This window comes from Nothobranchius furzeri, chromosome 17, assembly GCF_043380555.1.
Source record: "Nothobranchius furzeri strain GRZ-AD chromosome 17, NfurGRZ-RIMD1, whole genome shotgun sequence".
In the NCBI taxonomy this organism is placed as follows: domain Eukaryota; kingdom Metazoa; phylum Chordata; class Actinopteri; order Cyprinodontiformes; family Nothobranchiidae; genus Nothobranchius; species Nothobranchius furzeri.
This window is the reverse complement of record NC_091757.1, coordinates 20245289-20262857: the sequence shown is the minus strand read 5'-3', so window position 1 is coordinate 20262857 and position 17569 is coordinate 20245289.

The following is a 17569-nucleotide window of genomic DNA, read 5'->3' as shown; positions in this document are numbered from 1 at the left end:
CCTGCTTCATTACTCAGTACCCCCTAAGTCGTACCCTACTAACGAAGCACAATTTAGCGTACCTTACTGTAAAGTGAAAATACATAAAAATTATTGTTGCTCACTGTTCAGAGAAACATCGTAGCAACGATGGTCATTTCAATTTCAACAAAAAACTAAAATCAAATGCAATGCTCTCAAAGAAATCAGCATAGAGGACAGTTCATGATCGACCTGCAGCATCTGTTCTAGTGTGCTGCTACTAATGACTGCATGTCTACTTTAAGATACAACAAGAAACTGATTATACTGATAACTGATGAAAGAAGCTGTATTCTAATAAGATGGCAAAAGACGACTCGTACTTTCCAGATGTTCAAACCATGATGGTAAACAAACGCTTGAGTTCATCGCCACTACAAACCAAGGCCTGAGGATCTAAGAAGGTAATGTTTGTTGTCTGGAGTCCGACCATCAACGCAGTACCTGCTAGAACATCAACAGACGCATGGTGAAGATAAAATATTTTCTGCCTGCTGCCCCAGAGACTGATCCCGTAATGGGAGGGGGCCTTCCGCTGTGTGACCGCCATATGTTGCGACCAAAGGAGACCATTCACCTCTGTCTATCCCCCCCCTCCTCTCTCTCTTGCTCTCTTTATTCTGCCTTATGTATCCCCATGTAAATATGCTTCTAATTGACTTCTTTTTTTTATTCTTTCCAGATCAAGCTTTGATACAGAAACAGGTTAACCAGGGTAACCTTACGCTGCATGATGAATTCTTGCAAGATTTGGAGTTTTCTAAACTCAGGAGAATCCATCTTGTACCACTCCAGCTCAAACTGTCTGATGCCCGGCCTAAAATAGACCGGACCAATCATGTGTCGGTACTGTGCTGTAGGGTGGGAGTTAGTTTTGATGATTGCGCCCGGCTAAGCAAAACAAACATGGCCACGCCGGTTGACGCTAACAGCAAACAACAAACAAAAAGGCAACGCGGTGTCCACGGCCAAAAATGGTCGCGGTCGGATGTCTTAAATTTGTTCACTCATATGTAACAGAAAATTCTCTAAAGATCCATCCAAATATATATATATATATATACATATATATATGTATGTATGTACATGTATATTTTGTATGTATGTACATGTATATTTTTTTAAATGTCTTTTTATACATTTCGGAGTGTCTCTGTCTCCCCTTGCAGGTGGTGAGCTGCAAAAGCCTCAGTCTGTGTAGAGGAGGACAGTGTTGACACTAATACACACAGGAGTCCTAGCGACTGCATGCGAAGCAGGATGAGCGTGGTTCTCCTTCTCCCTGATCTCACTGTGTGGGAGTGCCTAGAATGCTGACATAGACATCAGACAGCGTGTTGTGATTGGCTCCTCCAAAGCTAAAACAGCACACAACCGCTTCATCCGTCTGACTCAAAGAGAATGTTGTGTTTTCATCAGAAACTTGATTAACCAGTTTTTGTCCAGTTGGTGTGAAAGTTTTAAATCAGACGGGCCCACGGATCACATCACATATAAATGTACCAGGTGAACAGCACACACCAGTAAAACTACAAATCCCAGAATGCAGTTATGTGAATGTGTGTGAGTGGGTGAATGACTGGTTTGAGGGGGAGGGGGTGTAAAATCATAGAAGGAGCTATATCAAATACAAGCCTTTTATTATTTCCAAATGCAAATGCACATCCAGCAAATAAACAAGGTCAGTTCTGTGGTCAGATTTCTGAGGGGCTGACACCTGGACAGATAATCACCTAATCATACAAATAGTCAGTTTATACAGGAGCACAGAGCAAGTCCCCATCATTCGGGTCTGAAAATGAAGCCAACACGGAATTACCAAAAATTGCAGTTCCACCCTCATCCACTAGGGGCTGGTGTCAGAAGCGAGCAAATCCTCATTGATTCCCATGTTAAAAATACCAAATTCACAGCAGAAATAAACATGTTTACAGCCTGGTACCAAAACATGTTTTTGGTTTAAATGATCTAGTTTACACTCATGACAACTCTGAGGGGGGTGAATTTTTTCTCACTCTTCTGTTTAAGCCTAAAATTCTGAATAATTAATGAGCATCAGACCCATGTGACCACAGGGGAAAGGCCTCAGTCTGAGCCTCGGCCTCGCCTGAAAACTTTTCTGCCATTTTCAGTCTCTCAACTTAGACCATTAGTTGTAGCGTTTGTGCGTTCTTTTTTGGATATTTTTTGTGCAATTGTTGGACAAAAGGACTTGCTGTGGCATTAATTGCACTAATAGAGCGTCCAAGGAGTCTCCACTTCATGTATTTCGGTAAGTGAAATTATATTTATGTATTTTAGGTCACTGGCGCTCTTGCGCTAGCTGAGCTTAGATTTTAACGTGTACTGTTTAACCATGAAATTTAAATGTAATAGGGTAAAACCCAGTGCATTTAACATGTCGCTGCATTTTTGAAAATGGATTGAAATATGATTGGCGGAGCTGGGTTCCGACTATCGGTATGGTCTCCCTCCCACTCAGCGGCAGCTCGGCACATCTCTGACCGCAGCGGCGCCTGTCTGCTGCACGGGCTGCCGGCTTGCAGCTCTCGGATGGAAACCGATATTTTCCACCCAGCTCTCCCCAGCGGCAGCTCGGCGCATCTTTGATTGCAGCGGTGCCTGTCTGGTGTGCGGCTGCCGGCCTGTGGAGCTCTCGGGAGACCTCTGTGTTCCATTCGGTTTTCCCCAGCAGTCAGCTCGGCGTATCTATGACTCAGAAGCTCCGGGGTTGTGCAAGTTAACTCCGGTTGTAGCTAGGCAGCGACCTCCGTTAGCTTTGCTCCCACCTCCGCGTTAGCTTGTAGCTACATTGCTTCAGTTTGACGGGTGTTGTCATTTGATCACAGCCTTACAGCCCCACCCTCAGCTCAAACTCTTTTCCCTTTTTATGGAGTTGTCTAAGTTTGACGGAACCTGTGACATGGTCAAAATGGCGGTGGTGGCCACCTCCCATTTTAGCTCAAAAACATATAAATGGAGCCTATGGAAACAAATTGCCCGATATATATGTCAATGGCACAGAGTCAAAAGTAAGTGAAGAGAAACTGTGTGTGTGTGTGTGTGTGTGTGTGTGTGTGTGTGTGTGTGTGTGTGTGTGTGTGTGTGTGTGTGTGTGTGTGTGTCAGTGAGGCCTCCAGGACAAGACTGTTATTAAGATGTGTATCTTGTGTATTGCACATTCAGTAGTACGATATGTACTATTATGGTGTTCAGTATTGTGCTAAATGTCTGTTCTGATGTAATTTTTAAATCATCCTCTGACAGGCACCAAACCACCGTCTGAACTCCCTTAGCCCTCACGCCCTCACTGGACATTCATCACTAATGTGATCACCACCATCTGTAAACTAAAGTCCTGCACTTCCATCCTCACTTAGAACTCTAGGCTCAGTTCAGAAGAAATCATGACTGTTACCCTACTCTTCTATCAACATGTCTTTACCCAGTAAGTCAGTTATATTTACTCATGGAAGGGCTTTCTGCTCTTGTTTCTTCTCAAGTGGCATACAGCTGTTCTCAGATCTAAGCGCGTGTCAATCCTACCCACAGCTAGCACTCTGTGTCTGAGTCACACTGACGGTACATTAGACCTCCTGATCATGTCAGTACGGTCTGTAGCCTGCCTGACATGATGACTGAGTCCGCCTATGACCCAGCAGACTACAAATGAGCAAATTGAGTCCCTGGTTATCCAAATGTCCACTGCCCTCGAGCGACAGTCAACCACCACGGAAGAGCCACACATAGAGCTGTCAGAGAAGTGGGTTGTCACTCAAGGCTGCCCCTACTCTGGACATGATGTTTGAAGGCCAACCCTCCCATTACTCAAGCCGTGAGTTTTTATGTCTCGCATTTCCTCTCGCTGGTGGCCAGGGTTCAGTTGGGACACTCAAAGAGGTATTCATGGAGGGGCTACCCTCATACATTCCAGATGAGATTGTTGGCCAGGAGGTATCTAGATGACGTGGTAGACTTGGCCCAAAAAAATCGACCGGCAGATTCTTGCGTGCTTGTTCCCCAGTTCATAGTCCTCCAAGAATCCACCTCTGATTCCAGAAGACGACTCTGGTCCTGCTCCATGGATGGACCCGAGCCCCTCAACCACAGAGGAGCCAATGCAGTTGGGATGCCCCTCAACCAAGGAGAGAGAGCGCAGATTCCGAGAGAGCAGCTGCGCACATTGTGTCTCTCCCAAAAATCGCTGTCTCCAGTGCCCCCACAGGCCAGGAATTGGCGCCACCAGGTGAAGGTTGGACAAGACTCCGAACTTATAAACAATTAATCTTTAAAAGATCAGTCATTTCCTCTAAAATTCAGTTCAGTCAAAGCTCCAGCTTATGTTCAATTGCCATTCTTTAGGGATTAAACCACATCTTTCAGTGGAATAATTTTAACAGCATGAAAACCATCCTTTTCCAAGTCACCTGAGTAGTATCTCATCGGCCAGCCATGTGGATTCAAAGTGAATACGACCTCTGTATACCACAGAAGTCCAATTCCTCCCATAAACAGGTTCAAGATGACTTCAGGCCAGCTGGATCTACCTAGAACTACTGCAAGGGTATCGTAGTCTCTCACCTGGCATTGGATGGTTTAATATTTATTTTGAAAACTTGTTAAACCTTATTAAACATACAGCCAGATTTCTTTTATAAACCCAGACTTCACATCTTTCTGAGTCACTTAATTAAGCTCTTATAACATACATGTCATATTTCATCAGAGTTAGTTCATTGTCTCAGTAAACTATATTTTTAACTCTGTGCCAGATTATTCTAAAGTGTTGATTACCTGGCATACCAAAGTACCATCCTCTGATGGCTACTTCCAGCAGGATAATGCACCATGTCATAAAGCTCCAATCATTTCAAACTGGTTTCTTGAACATGACGATGAGTTCACTGTACTACAACGGCCCCCACAGTCACCAGATCTCAACTTGATAGAGCATCTTTGGGATGTGGTGGAACGGGAGCTTTGAGCCCTGGATGTGCATCTCCATCAACTGCAAGATGCTATCCTATCAATGTGGGCCAACATTTCTAAAGAAGTCTTTCAGCACCTTGTTGAATCAATGCCACGTAGAATTAAGGCAGATCTCAAGGTGAAAGGGGGTCAAACACCGTATTAGTGTGGTGGTCCTAATAATCCTTTAGGTGAGTGCATTCGGCCTTTCTTGTTAAAATATTGAGGCGTGTGGTTTTGGTGGCCAGTGACACATTAATGCTACCCCACACATGATCACAGAACCATCCTGACCCTCCTGCTGCCCCCTAGGAGTCTATGTTCCCATGGATCCTTCCTCACTGATGCAAATTTACAACGTTCACTCCTTCAAACAAAACCTTTAAATGAATGATAAATGAACCACACTTGTATAGCACCTTTCAGAGTAAGGACTCCAAAGCGCTTTACACTACAGTGTATCATCCATTGACATATAAATACTGGACAATTCATTTACATAGACTCCAATAACATCCAATGTTTTTGAGGCCAAATGGGAGGTGGCCATCACCGCCATTTTGACCGTGTCACAGGCTCCGTCAAGCCCAGACAATTCCACAAAAGGGAAGAGAGGAGGAGCTGAGGGTGGGGCTGTAAGGCTGGATCAACTGACGACACCCGGTCGAACTAGCTACAAGCTAAGCTGAAGCAAACCCAAAGCTAATGCGGAGGTGGGAGTTAAGCTATCCGGTTGCGCGTAGGATGGCTGCACCGACGAGAGCTCCCAGTCATCTTAGCAAAAATGTTATTATTTACTTTGTTCTGCTTTCTATTACTGTGCGCACAGTGCAATCATACACTCGGTATGACAGACAATCGCTTCTGGAGCTACGATCATCAGCCAGTTTGGACTTTACAGCAGGTTTCGACTCCGTGGATGCTGTGCTGCCTGGGATCCTTTGTTTGCTCGCGCAGCGTCGAGGGAAAACAAAGAGGGGAAAGCGCGCCAGAGTTTTGTGCCGAACGCGACGACGAAACGGCAAGCCACCTCTCCCCAGCATCCTGCTCGCGAATCTTCAGTCTCTGGACAACAAACTTGATGAGATGTGCGCTCGGATTAAACACCAACAGGACATCAGGAACTGCTGTGTTCTGGCCTTCATAGAGACATGGCTGGAGCCCAGCATCCCCGACTGCGCCATCACGCCGGAGGGATTCACTGTTTACCGGGGAGACCGAACAAAGGCCTCAGGCAAGAAGAGGGGAGGAGGGGTGTGCTTTATGGTTAACTCCTTGTGGGCTGGAGATGTGAGTATTATTAAATCTTACTGCTCTCAGAGCCTCGAGCTGCTGTCCATTAAAGTCAGGCCTTTTTACCTCCCGAGGGAGTTCAGCTCAGTTCTCCTCTCAGCTGTGTACATTCCACCACACGCAAATAGAGCTACGGCTATGGACGAACTGTATGACATCATTACTGGACTTGAGAATATCAATCCAGAAGCTGCCTTTATTGTGCTGGGAGACTTCAATAGAGCCAACATGAAGAAGGTTCTCCCTAAGTACTATCAGCACATCCCCTTCCCCACAAGAGGTGATCAAACGTTGGACCATTGTTACACTCCTTTCAAAGAGTGTTACAAACCCCTCCCCCGCCCAGCTTTTGGTAAGGCAGACCACTGTTCCATTCTGCTGCTGCCTGCATACAGACAAAGACTAAAACAGGAAAAACCAGCTTCCAGGGTTGTTCACAAATGGGACACCGAGGTTGAGGGGGTCCTGCAGGACTGCTTTGAGACAACTGACTGGCAGATATTTGTGGATGCAGCTGATGGTAACATCAATGAACTCACGGACTCTGGATATATTGGGAAGAGCATGGATGAAATCATCACAAAAACCACTGTCTGCATATATCCAAATCAGAAACCCTGGGTGAACAAAGATGTTCGCGCCAAGTTAAAAGTGCGGACCTCTGCCTTTAATTCCGGGGATGCTGATGCATATAAAGCAGCCAGGTATGACCTCCGGAAGTCCATAAAAAAGGCCAAGAAGGACTACAGGGACAAAACGGAGTCCAGCTACCACAGCTTCGACACCAGGCGACTGTGGAATGGACTGCGCTGCATCACTGATTACAAGAAGGTCAGCACAGTTGGTGTTCAGCCCACTGCATCTTTCGCAGACGAGCTCAACAACTTTTATGCTTGTTTCGATGAAGATAACAGAGAGCAGATCCTCTACCCTCAGGAGGACAGTGGGGCTGCAACCTTAACTCTGAAAACAGAGGCTGTGAGATGGACCTTTAAAAAGGTCAATCCTCACAAAGCTCCAGGACCGGACGGCATACCAGGCCGGCTACTCAGAGTGTGTGCAGACGAGCTGGCAGAGGTTTTTACCAACATCTTCAACCTCTCCCTGAGGCAGTCGGTGGTCCCCACGGCTCTCAAAGCATCCACCATCATTCCTGTTCCCAAAAAATCAGTGGTCTCCTGTCTGAATGACTACCGTCCTGTGGCGCTGACATCCGTCATCATGAAGTGCCTGGAGCGGCTGGTCAAATGTCACATCTGCTCCTCTCTCCCTGACACACTGGACCCTCTTCAGTTTGCCTATAGGACAAACAGAGCCACAGAGGATGCCATCGCCCTAGCAACACATACCACCCTCACTCACCTGGAGAAAGGGAATACATATGCAAGAACGCTCTTCATCGACTACAGCTCGGCATTTAACACCATTATACCCTCACAACTTGCCATGAAGCTTGTCGACCTTGGCCTGGGAACACCGATCTGCTGATGGATTCTAAACTTCCTTACAAACAGGCCCCAGGTGGTGAGAGTGGGTAAACACACTTCCTCATCACTCATCCTAAACACAGGTACGCCCCAGGGTTGTGTGCTTAGCCCCCTCCTATATTCCCTGTTCACACACGACTGTGTTGCAAAACATCATCATCAAGTTTGCGGATGATACGACCATCATAGGCCTCATCACAGGGAATGATGAGACGGCCTATAGAGAGGAGGTGACGGCATTTCACGAGTGGTGCCTGGATAATATCCTGTCTCTCAACATCAGCAAAACCAAAGAAATGATAGTGGACTACCGGAAACGACCAGTCAGGGAACACCGACCCATCCACATCAACGGTGTCATGGTCGAAAGGGTCAGCAGCTTCAAGTTCCTTGGAGTCAACATCACTGAGGACTTCTCCTGGACCCTCCACACAGACGCTGTTATCAAGAAAGCTCGCCAGCGGCTTTACTTCCTCAGGAGGCTAAGGAAGTTTGGCATGAATACGAGTATCATATCAAAGTTCTACAGGTGTGCTATTGAGAGCTTGCTGTCGAGCTGCATCACAGTTTGGTATGGAAGCTGCTCTGCTAGCAGCCGTAAATCACTACAGAGGGTGGTGAAAGTAGCAGAGCACATCACTGGCACAAGGCTTCCTGCCATTCAGGACATTTATCTCCAGCGATGCCTCCGGAAAGCACACAGCATCATCAAGGACCACAGCCACCCAGCGCATCAGCTGTTCTCCTCGTTACCATCTGGCAGGCGTTACAGGAGTCTGCCTGCTCGGACTACGAGACTTAAAAACAGTTTCTACCACCAAGCCATACGACACCTCAACCATTACACTTAAACACACACAACACAGGATACAGATGTTACCCTGCAGCTCCACAAGTAAAATTTAACCTGCACTGGTTACTTCATTTTAATGTTACTACTCACTTTTTTTAGATATATTTATATTTAGTCATCTATACTTACTTATCTATTTAGTAAGCTTTTACTTTTAGCATGACTCTCTAATATTTTGCTTTTACTGTATTATACCTTGTTCTTTTTTTCTATTGTATTATGCTGCTGAGAGACCGCTGCTCGTCCAACACATTTCATTGCAATGTCGACCCTGTGCTAACTTGCATATGACAAATAAACTAAACTAAACTAAACTAAACTAACGGAGGTAGCAACCTAGCTACAACTGGAGTTAACTGTGCACAACACCAGAGCTTCTGAGTCAGAGATACACGGGGCTGACTGCTGGGTAAAACCGGGTGGAACACAGAGGTCTCCGAGACCTCCACAAGCTGGCAGCCGCACAGCAGACAAGCGCCGCTGCGATCTGAGATGTGCAGAGCTGCCGCTGGGGAGAGCCGGGTGGAAAGGTTTCCATCCCAGAGCTCCGCAAGCCGGCAGCCCGCGCTGCAGACAGAAGCCGCGATCAGAGATGTGCCGAGCTGCGGGGAGGCGAGAACGGGTGGAAAACATCGGTCTCCCGAGAGCTCCACAAGCCGATAGTCGGAACCCAGCTCCACCAACATGTTATATTTCAACCCATTTTCTAAAGTGCAGCATTATGTTAAATGCAATGGGTTTTACCCTATTACATTTAAATTTCATGGTTAAACAGTACATGTTAAAATCTAAGCTCAGCTCGGCAGTGACCTAAAATACATAAATATAATTTTACTTACCGAAAAAAATGAAGCGGAGACTCCTTGGACGCTCTATTAGTGCAATTAATGCCACAGCAAGTCATTTTGTCCAACAATTACACAAAAAATATCCAAAACAGAATACACAATCACAGAGACTCAAAATCCCGAAACAGTTTCCAAGCCAGACCGAGGATCTACTGACGCCTTTCCACGGAGCTAGCTCTGTGGTCACGTGGGTCTGATGCTCATCAAATATACAGAATTTTAGGCTTTTAATACACTTAAACAGAAGAGTGAGAAAAAAATTCACCCCCCTCAGAGTTGTCCTGAGTGTAAACTAGATCATTTAAACCAAAAACATGTTCTGGTACCAGGCTCTAAACATGTTTATTTCTGCTGTGAAATTGGTGAAGGTACAATCTATTGAGTTGTAAGTGATCTGAACGTTTCATGATGATAGCACATTCCTAAGGGGGTCAAACCATGTCCCAAATGTCACCGGGCCTGGTGTCACTTTAAAGTAGTAGTCCAGTTACACCTTTGTGGGCTTATAACTTTTCTTCTGAATGTCCTAGAGAGGTCAGGTTTGTGTGAGAGTACTCCAATTAACAGCCCCTATAACCCCAAAAAGGAATGGAGTCATTAGCACTTATGGTTATTAGATGGCACCCAGAATTATGTCGCACAAAGCACAATTTCACATCATTCTGGGTCCATTTCTCAGAAAAAAGCTTCAATCAGGCTGAAACATCACAGAAAAGTAGAATCTATTGAGTTGTAAGTGATTCCTGTGTTTCATGATGATAGCTCATTCCTAAGGGGGTCAAACCATGTCCCAAAGGTCACCGGGCCTGGTGTCACTTTAAAGAAGAAGTCCAGTTACACCTTTGGGGGCTTATAACTTGGCTTCTGAATGTCTCAAAGAGGTCAGGTTTATTTTAGGGTACTCAAATAAACAGCCCCTATTAGCCCAAAAAGAACTGGAGTCATTAGCACTTATGGCTTTTAAATGGCACCCAGAATTATGTTGCACGAACACAATTTCACATCATTCTGGGTCCATTTGTGTGAAAACAAGGTCCAATAAGGCTGAAACGTTACAGGAAGGTACAATCTATTGAGTTGTAAGTGATCTGAACGTTTCATGATGATAGCACATTCCTAAGGGGGTCAAACCATGTCCCAAATGTCACCGGGCCTGGTGTCACTTTAAAGAAGTAGTCCAGTTACACCTTTGTGGGCTTATAACTTTTCTTCTGAATGCCCTAGAGAGGTCAGGTTTGTGTGAGAGTACTCCAAATAACAGCCCCTATAACCCCAAAAAAGAATGGAGTCATTAGCACTTATGGTTATTAGATGGCACCCAGAATTATGTCGCACAAAGCACAATTTCACATCATTCCGGGTCCATTTCTCAGAAAAAAGCTTCAATCAGGCTGAAACGTCACAGAAAGGTAGAATCTATTGAGTTGTAAGTGATTCCTGTGTTTCATGATGATAGCATATTCCTAAGGGGGTCAAACCATGTCCCAAATGTCACCGGGCCTGGTGTCACTTTAAAGAAGTAGTCCAGTTACACCTTTGTGGGCTTATAACTTTTCTTCTGAATGTCCTAGAGAGGTCAGGTTTGTGTTAGAGTACTCCAATTAACAGCCCCTATAAACCCAAAAAGGAATGGAGTCATTAGCACTAATGGTTATTAAATGGCACCCAGAATTATGTCGCACAAAGCACAATTTCACATCATTCCGGGTCCATTTCTCAGAAAAAAGCTTCAATCAGGCTGAAACGTCACAGAAAAGTAGAATCTATTGAGTTGTAAATGATTCCTGTGTTTCATGATGATAGCACATTCCTAAGGGGGTCAAGTTAGGTCATAAAGGCCACCGGATCACTTGTTCCTTAAAGGCTGCGTTCTAAACAAACCTTTGGGGGCTTATAACTTGGCTTCTGAATGTCTCAAAGAGGTCAGGTTTATTTTAGGGTACTCAAATAAACACCCCCTATTAGCCCAAAAAGGACTGGAGTCATTAGCACTTATGGCTTTTAAATGGCACCCAGAATTATGTTGCACGAACACAATTTCACATCATTCTGGGTCCATTTGTGTGAAAACAAGGTCCAATCAGGCTGAAACGTTACAGGAAGGTACAATCTATTGAGTTGTAAGTGATCTGAACGTTTCATGTTGATAGCACATTCCTAAGGGGGTCAAACCATGTCCCAAATGTCACCGGGCCTGGTGTCACTTTAAAGAAGTAGTCCAGTTACACCTTTGTGGGCATATAACTTTTCTTCTGAATGTCCTAGAGAGGTCAGGTTTGTGTGAGAGTACTCCAAATAACAGCCCCTATAACCCCAAAAAAGAATGGAGTCATTAGCACTATGGTTATTAGATGGCACCCAGAATTATGTCGCACAAAGCACAATTTCACATCATTCCGGGTCCATTTCTCAGAAAAAAGCTTCAATCAGGCTGAAACGTCACATAAAGGTAGAATCTCTTGAGTTGTAAGTGATTCATGTGTTTCATGATGATAGCACATTCCTAAGGGGGTCAAACCATGTCCCAAAGGTCACCGGGCCTGGTGTCACTTTAAAGAAGTAGTCCAGTTACACCTTTGTGGGCTTATAACTTTTCTTCTGAATGTCCTAGAGAGGTCAGGTTTGTTTTAGAGTACTCCAATTAACAACCCCTATCACCCCAAAAAGGAATGGAGTCATTAGCATTTATGGTTATTAAATGGCACCCAGAATTATGTCGCACAAAGCACAATTTCACAATCATTCCGGGTCCATTTCTCAGAAAAAAGCTTCAATCAAGCTGAAACATCACAGAAACGTAGAATTTATTGAGTTGTAAATGATTCCTGTGTTTCATGGTGATAGCACATTCCTAAGGAGGTCAAGTTAGGTCATAAAGTTCACCGGATCACTTATTCCTTAAAGGCAGCGTTCTAAACACACCTTTGGGGGCTTATAACTTGGCTTCTGAATGTCTCAAAGAGGTCAGGTTTATTTTAGGGTACTCAAATCAACAGCCCCTATTAGCCCAAAAAGGAATGGAGTCATTAGCACTTATTGCTTTTAAATGGCACCCAGAATTATGTTGCATGAAGCACAATTTCACATCATTCTGGGTCCATTTGTTTGAAAACAAGGTCCAATCAGGCCGAAACGTTATAGGAAGGTAAAATCTATTGAGTTGAAAGTGATCTGAATGTTTCACGATGATAGCTCATTCCTAAGGGGGTCAAACCATGTCCCAAAGGTCACCGGGCCTGGTGTCACTTTAAAGAAGTAGTCCAGTTACACCTTTGTGGGCTTATAACTTTTCTTCTGAATGTCCTAGAGAGGTCACATTTCTTTTAGCGTACTCCAATTAACAGCCCCTATAAACCCAAAAAGGAATGGAGTCATTAGCACTTATGGTTTTTAAATGGCACCCAGAATTATGTTGCACGAAGCACAATTTCACATCATTCTGGGTCCATTTGTGTGAAAACAAGGTCCAATCAGGCTGAAACGTTACAGGAAGATACAATCTATTGAGTTGTAAGTGATCTGAACGTTTCATGATGATAGCACATTCCTAAGGGGGTCAAACCATGTCCCAAATGTCACCGGGCCTGGTGTCACTTTAAAGAAGTAGTCCAGTTACACCTTTGTGGGCTTATAACTTTTCTTCTGAATGTCCTAGATAGGTCAGGTTTGTGTTAGAGTACTCCAATTAACAGCCCTTATAACCCCAATAAGGAATGGAGTCATTAGCACTTATGGTTATTAGATGGCACCCAGAATTATGTCGCACAAAGCACAATTTCACATCATTCCGGGTCCATTTCTCAGAAAAAAGCTTCAATCAGGCTGAAACGTCACAGAAAGGTAGAATCTATTGAGTTGTAAGTGATTCCTGTGTTTCATGATGATAGCACATTCCTAAGGGGGTCAAACCATGTCCCAAAGGTCACCGGGCCTGGTGTCACTTTAAAGTAGTCCAGTTACACCTTTGTGGGCTTATAACTTTTCTTCTGAATGTCCTAGATAGGTCAGGTTTGTGTTAGAGTACTCCTATTAACAGCCCCTATAACCCCAAAAAGGAATGGAGTCATTAGCACTTATGGTTTTTAAATGGCACCCAGAATTATGTTGCACGAAGCACAATTTCACATCATTCTGGGTCCATTTGTGTGAAAACAAGGTCCAATCAGGCTGAAACGTTACAGGAAGGTACAATCTATTGAGTTGTAAGTGATCTGAACGTTTCATGATGATAGCACATTCTTAAGGGGGTCAAACCATGTCCCAAATGTCACCGGGCCTGGTGTCACTTTAAAGAAGTAGTCCAGTTACACCTTTGTGGGCTTTTAACTTTTCTTCTGAATGTCCTAGATAGGTCAGGTTTGTGTTAGAGTACTCCAATTAACAGCCCCTATAACCCCAAAAAGGAATGGAGTCATTAGCACTTATGGTTTTTAAATGGCACCCAGAATTATGTTGCACGAAGCACAATTTCACATCATTCTGGGTCCATTTGTGTGAAAACAAGGTCCAATCAGGCTGAAACGTTACAGGAAGGTACAATCTATTGAGTTGTAAGTGATCTGAACGTTTCATGATGATAGCACATTCTTAAGGGGGTCAAACCATGTCCCAAATGTCACCGGGCCTGGTGTCACTTTAAAGAAGTAGTCCAGTTACACCTTTGTGGGCTTTTAACTTTTCTTCTGAATGTCCTAGAGAGGTCAGGTTTGTGTGAGAGTACTCCATATAACAGCCCCTATCACCCCAAAAAAGAATGGAGTCATTAGCACTTATGGTTATTAGATGGCACCCAGAATTATGTCGCACAAAGCACAATTTCACATCATTCCGGGTCCATTTCTCAGAAAAAAGCTTCAATCCAGCTGAAACATCACAGAAAAGTAGAATCTATTGAGTTGTAAGTGATTCCTGTGTTTCATGATGATAGCTCATTCCTAATGGGGTCAAACCATGTCCCAAAGGTCACCGGGCCTGGTGTCACTTTAAAGAAGTAGTCTAGTTACACCTTTGTGGGCTTATAACCTTTCTTCTGAATGTCTTAGAGAGGTCAGGTTTGTTTTAGATTACTCCAGTTAACAGCCCATATAAACCCAAAAAGGAATGGAGTCATTAGCACTTATGGTTATTAAGTGGCACCCAGAATTATGTCGCACAAAGCACAATTTCACATCATTCCGGGTCCATTTCTCAGAAAAAAGCTTCAATCAGGCTGAAACGTCACAGAAACGTAGAATTTATTGAGTTGTAAATGATTCCTGTGTTTCATGATGATAGCACATTCCTAAGGGGGTCAAGTTAGGTCGTAAAGGTCAACGGATCACTTGTTCCTTAAAGGCGGCGTTCTAAACACACCTTTGGGGGCTTATAACTTGGCTTCTGAATGTCTCAAAGAGGTCAGGTTTATTTTAGGGTACTCAAATAAACAGCCCCTATTAGCCCAAAAAGGACTGGAGTCATTAGCACTTATGGCTTTTAAATGGCACCCAGAATTATGTTGCACGAAGCACAATTTCACATCATTCTGGGTCGATTTGTGTGAAAACAAGGTCCAATCAGGCTGAAACGTTACAGGAAGGTACAATCTATTGAGTTGTAAGTGATCTGAATGTTTCATGATGATAGCACATTCCTAAGGGGGTCAAACCATGTCCCAAATGTCACCGGGCCTGGTGTCACTTTAAAGAAGTAGTCCAGTTACACATTTGTGGGCTTATAACTTTTCTTCTGAATGTCCTAGATAGGTCAGGTTTGTGTTAGAGTACTCCAATTAACAGCCCTTATAACCCCAATAAGGAATGGAGTCATTAGCACTTATGGTTATTAGATGGCACCCAGAATTATGTCGCACAAAGCACAATTTCACATCATTCCGGGTCCATTTCTCAGAAAAAAGCTTCAATCAGGCTGAAACGTCACAGAAAGGTAGAATCTATTGAGTTGTAAGTGATTCCTGTGTTTCATGATGATAGCACATTCCTAAGGGGGTCAAACCATGTCCCAAAGGTCACCGGGCCTGGTGTCACTTTAAAGTAGTCCAGTTACACCTTTGTGGGCTTATAACTTTTCTTCTGAATGTCCTAGATAGGTCAGGTTTGTGTTAGAGTACTCCAATTAACAGCCCCTATAACCCCAAAAAGGAATGGAGTCATTAGCACTTATGGTTTTTAAATGGCACCCAGAATTATGTTGCACGAAGCACAATTTCACATCATTCTGGGTCCATTTGTGTGAAAACAAGGTCCAATCAGGCTGAAACGTTACAGGAAGGTACAATCTATTGAGTTGTAAGTGATCTGAACGTTTCATGATGATAGCACATTCTTAAGGGGGTCAAACCATGTCCCAAAGGTCACCGGGCCTGGTGTCACTTTAAAGAAGTAGTCTAGTTACACCTTTGTGGGCTTATAACCTTTCTTCTGAATGTCTTAGAGAGGTCAGGTTTGTTTTAGATTACTCCAGTTAACAGCCCATATAAACCCAAAAAGGAATGGAGTCATTAGCACTTATGGTTATTAAGTGGCACCCAGAATTATGTCGCACAAAGCACAATTTCACATCATTCCGGGTCCATTTCTCAGAAAAAAGCTTCAATCAGGCTGAAACGTCACAGAAAAGTAGAATCTATTGAGATGTAAATGATTCCTGTGTTTCATGATGATAGCACATTCCTAAGGGGGTCAAGTTAGGTCGTAAAGGTCAACGGATCACTTGTTCCTTAAAGGCGGCGTTCTAAACACACCTTTGGGGGCTTATAACTTGGCTTCTGAATGTCTCAAAGAGGTCAGGTTTATTTTAGGGTACTCAAATAAACAGCCCCTATTAGCCCAAAAAGGACTGGAGTCATTAGCACTTATGGCTTTTAAATGGCACCCAGAATTATGTTGCACGAAGCACAATTTCACATCATTCTGGGTCGATTTGTGTGAAAACAAGGTCCAATCAGGCTGAAACGTTACAGGAAGGTACAATCTATTGAGTTGTAAGTGATCTGAATGTTTCATGATGATAGCACATTCTTAAGGGGGTCAAACCATGTCCCAAATGTCACCGGGCCTGGTGTCACTTTAAAGAAGTAGTCCAGTTACACCTTTGTGGGCTTATAACTTTTCTTCTGAATGTCCTAGAGAGGTCAGGTTTGTGTGAGAGTACTCCATATAACAGCCCCTATAACCCCAAAAAAGAATGGAGTCATTAGCACTTATGGTTATTAGATGGCACCCAGAATTATGTCGCACAAAGCACAATTTCACATCATTCCGGGTCCATTTCTCAGACAAAAGCTTCAATCAGGCTGAAACATCACAGAAAAGTAGAATCTATTGAGTTGTAAGTGATTCCTGTGTTTCATGATGATAGCACATTCCTAAGGGGGTCAAACCATGTCCCAAAGGTCACCGGGCCTGGTGTCACTTTTAAGAAGTAGTCCAGTTACACCTTTGTGGGCTTATAACCTTTCTTCTTAATGTCTTAGAGAGGTCAGGTTTGTTTTAGATTACTCCAGTTAACAGCCCCTATAAACCCAAAAAGGAATGGAGTCATTAGCACTTATGGTTATTAAGTGGCACCCAGAATTATGTCGCACAAAGCACAATTTCACATCATTCCTGGTCCATTTCTCAGAAAAAAGCTTCAATCAGGCCGAAACGTCACAGAAAAGTAGAATCTATTGAGTTGTAAATGATTCCTGTGTTTCATGATGATAGCACATTCCTAAGGGGGTCAAGTTAGGTCATAAAGGTCACCGGATCACTTGTTCCTTAAAGGCGGCGTTCTAAACACACCTTTGGGGGCTTATAACTTGGCTTCTGAATGGCTTAAGGGCTGCGACTAGACTCATAGAATCTGGGGTTACAATACGTAACCAACGTTCTATTTTGTCTAGTCTTAGCCCTTAAGCTAACTGCTATTGGAATAATGCACAGCTGGATGGGTTTACGCCACACTGGTCAACCAAATGAACACACCCAACATGTCTCCTTTTAGCGAGGGCCGCTCATTCTCAGCCCAGGGCTTAAAAGGCTGAGGCAGCCAGAGAGAAGAGTGGGGCCCCCACTAAAATTATCATCCACAAAAGGATGAATTTCATTGAAGTAGGGCTG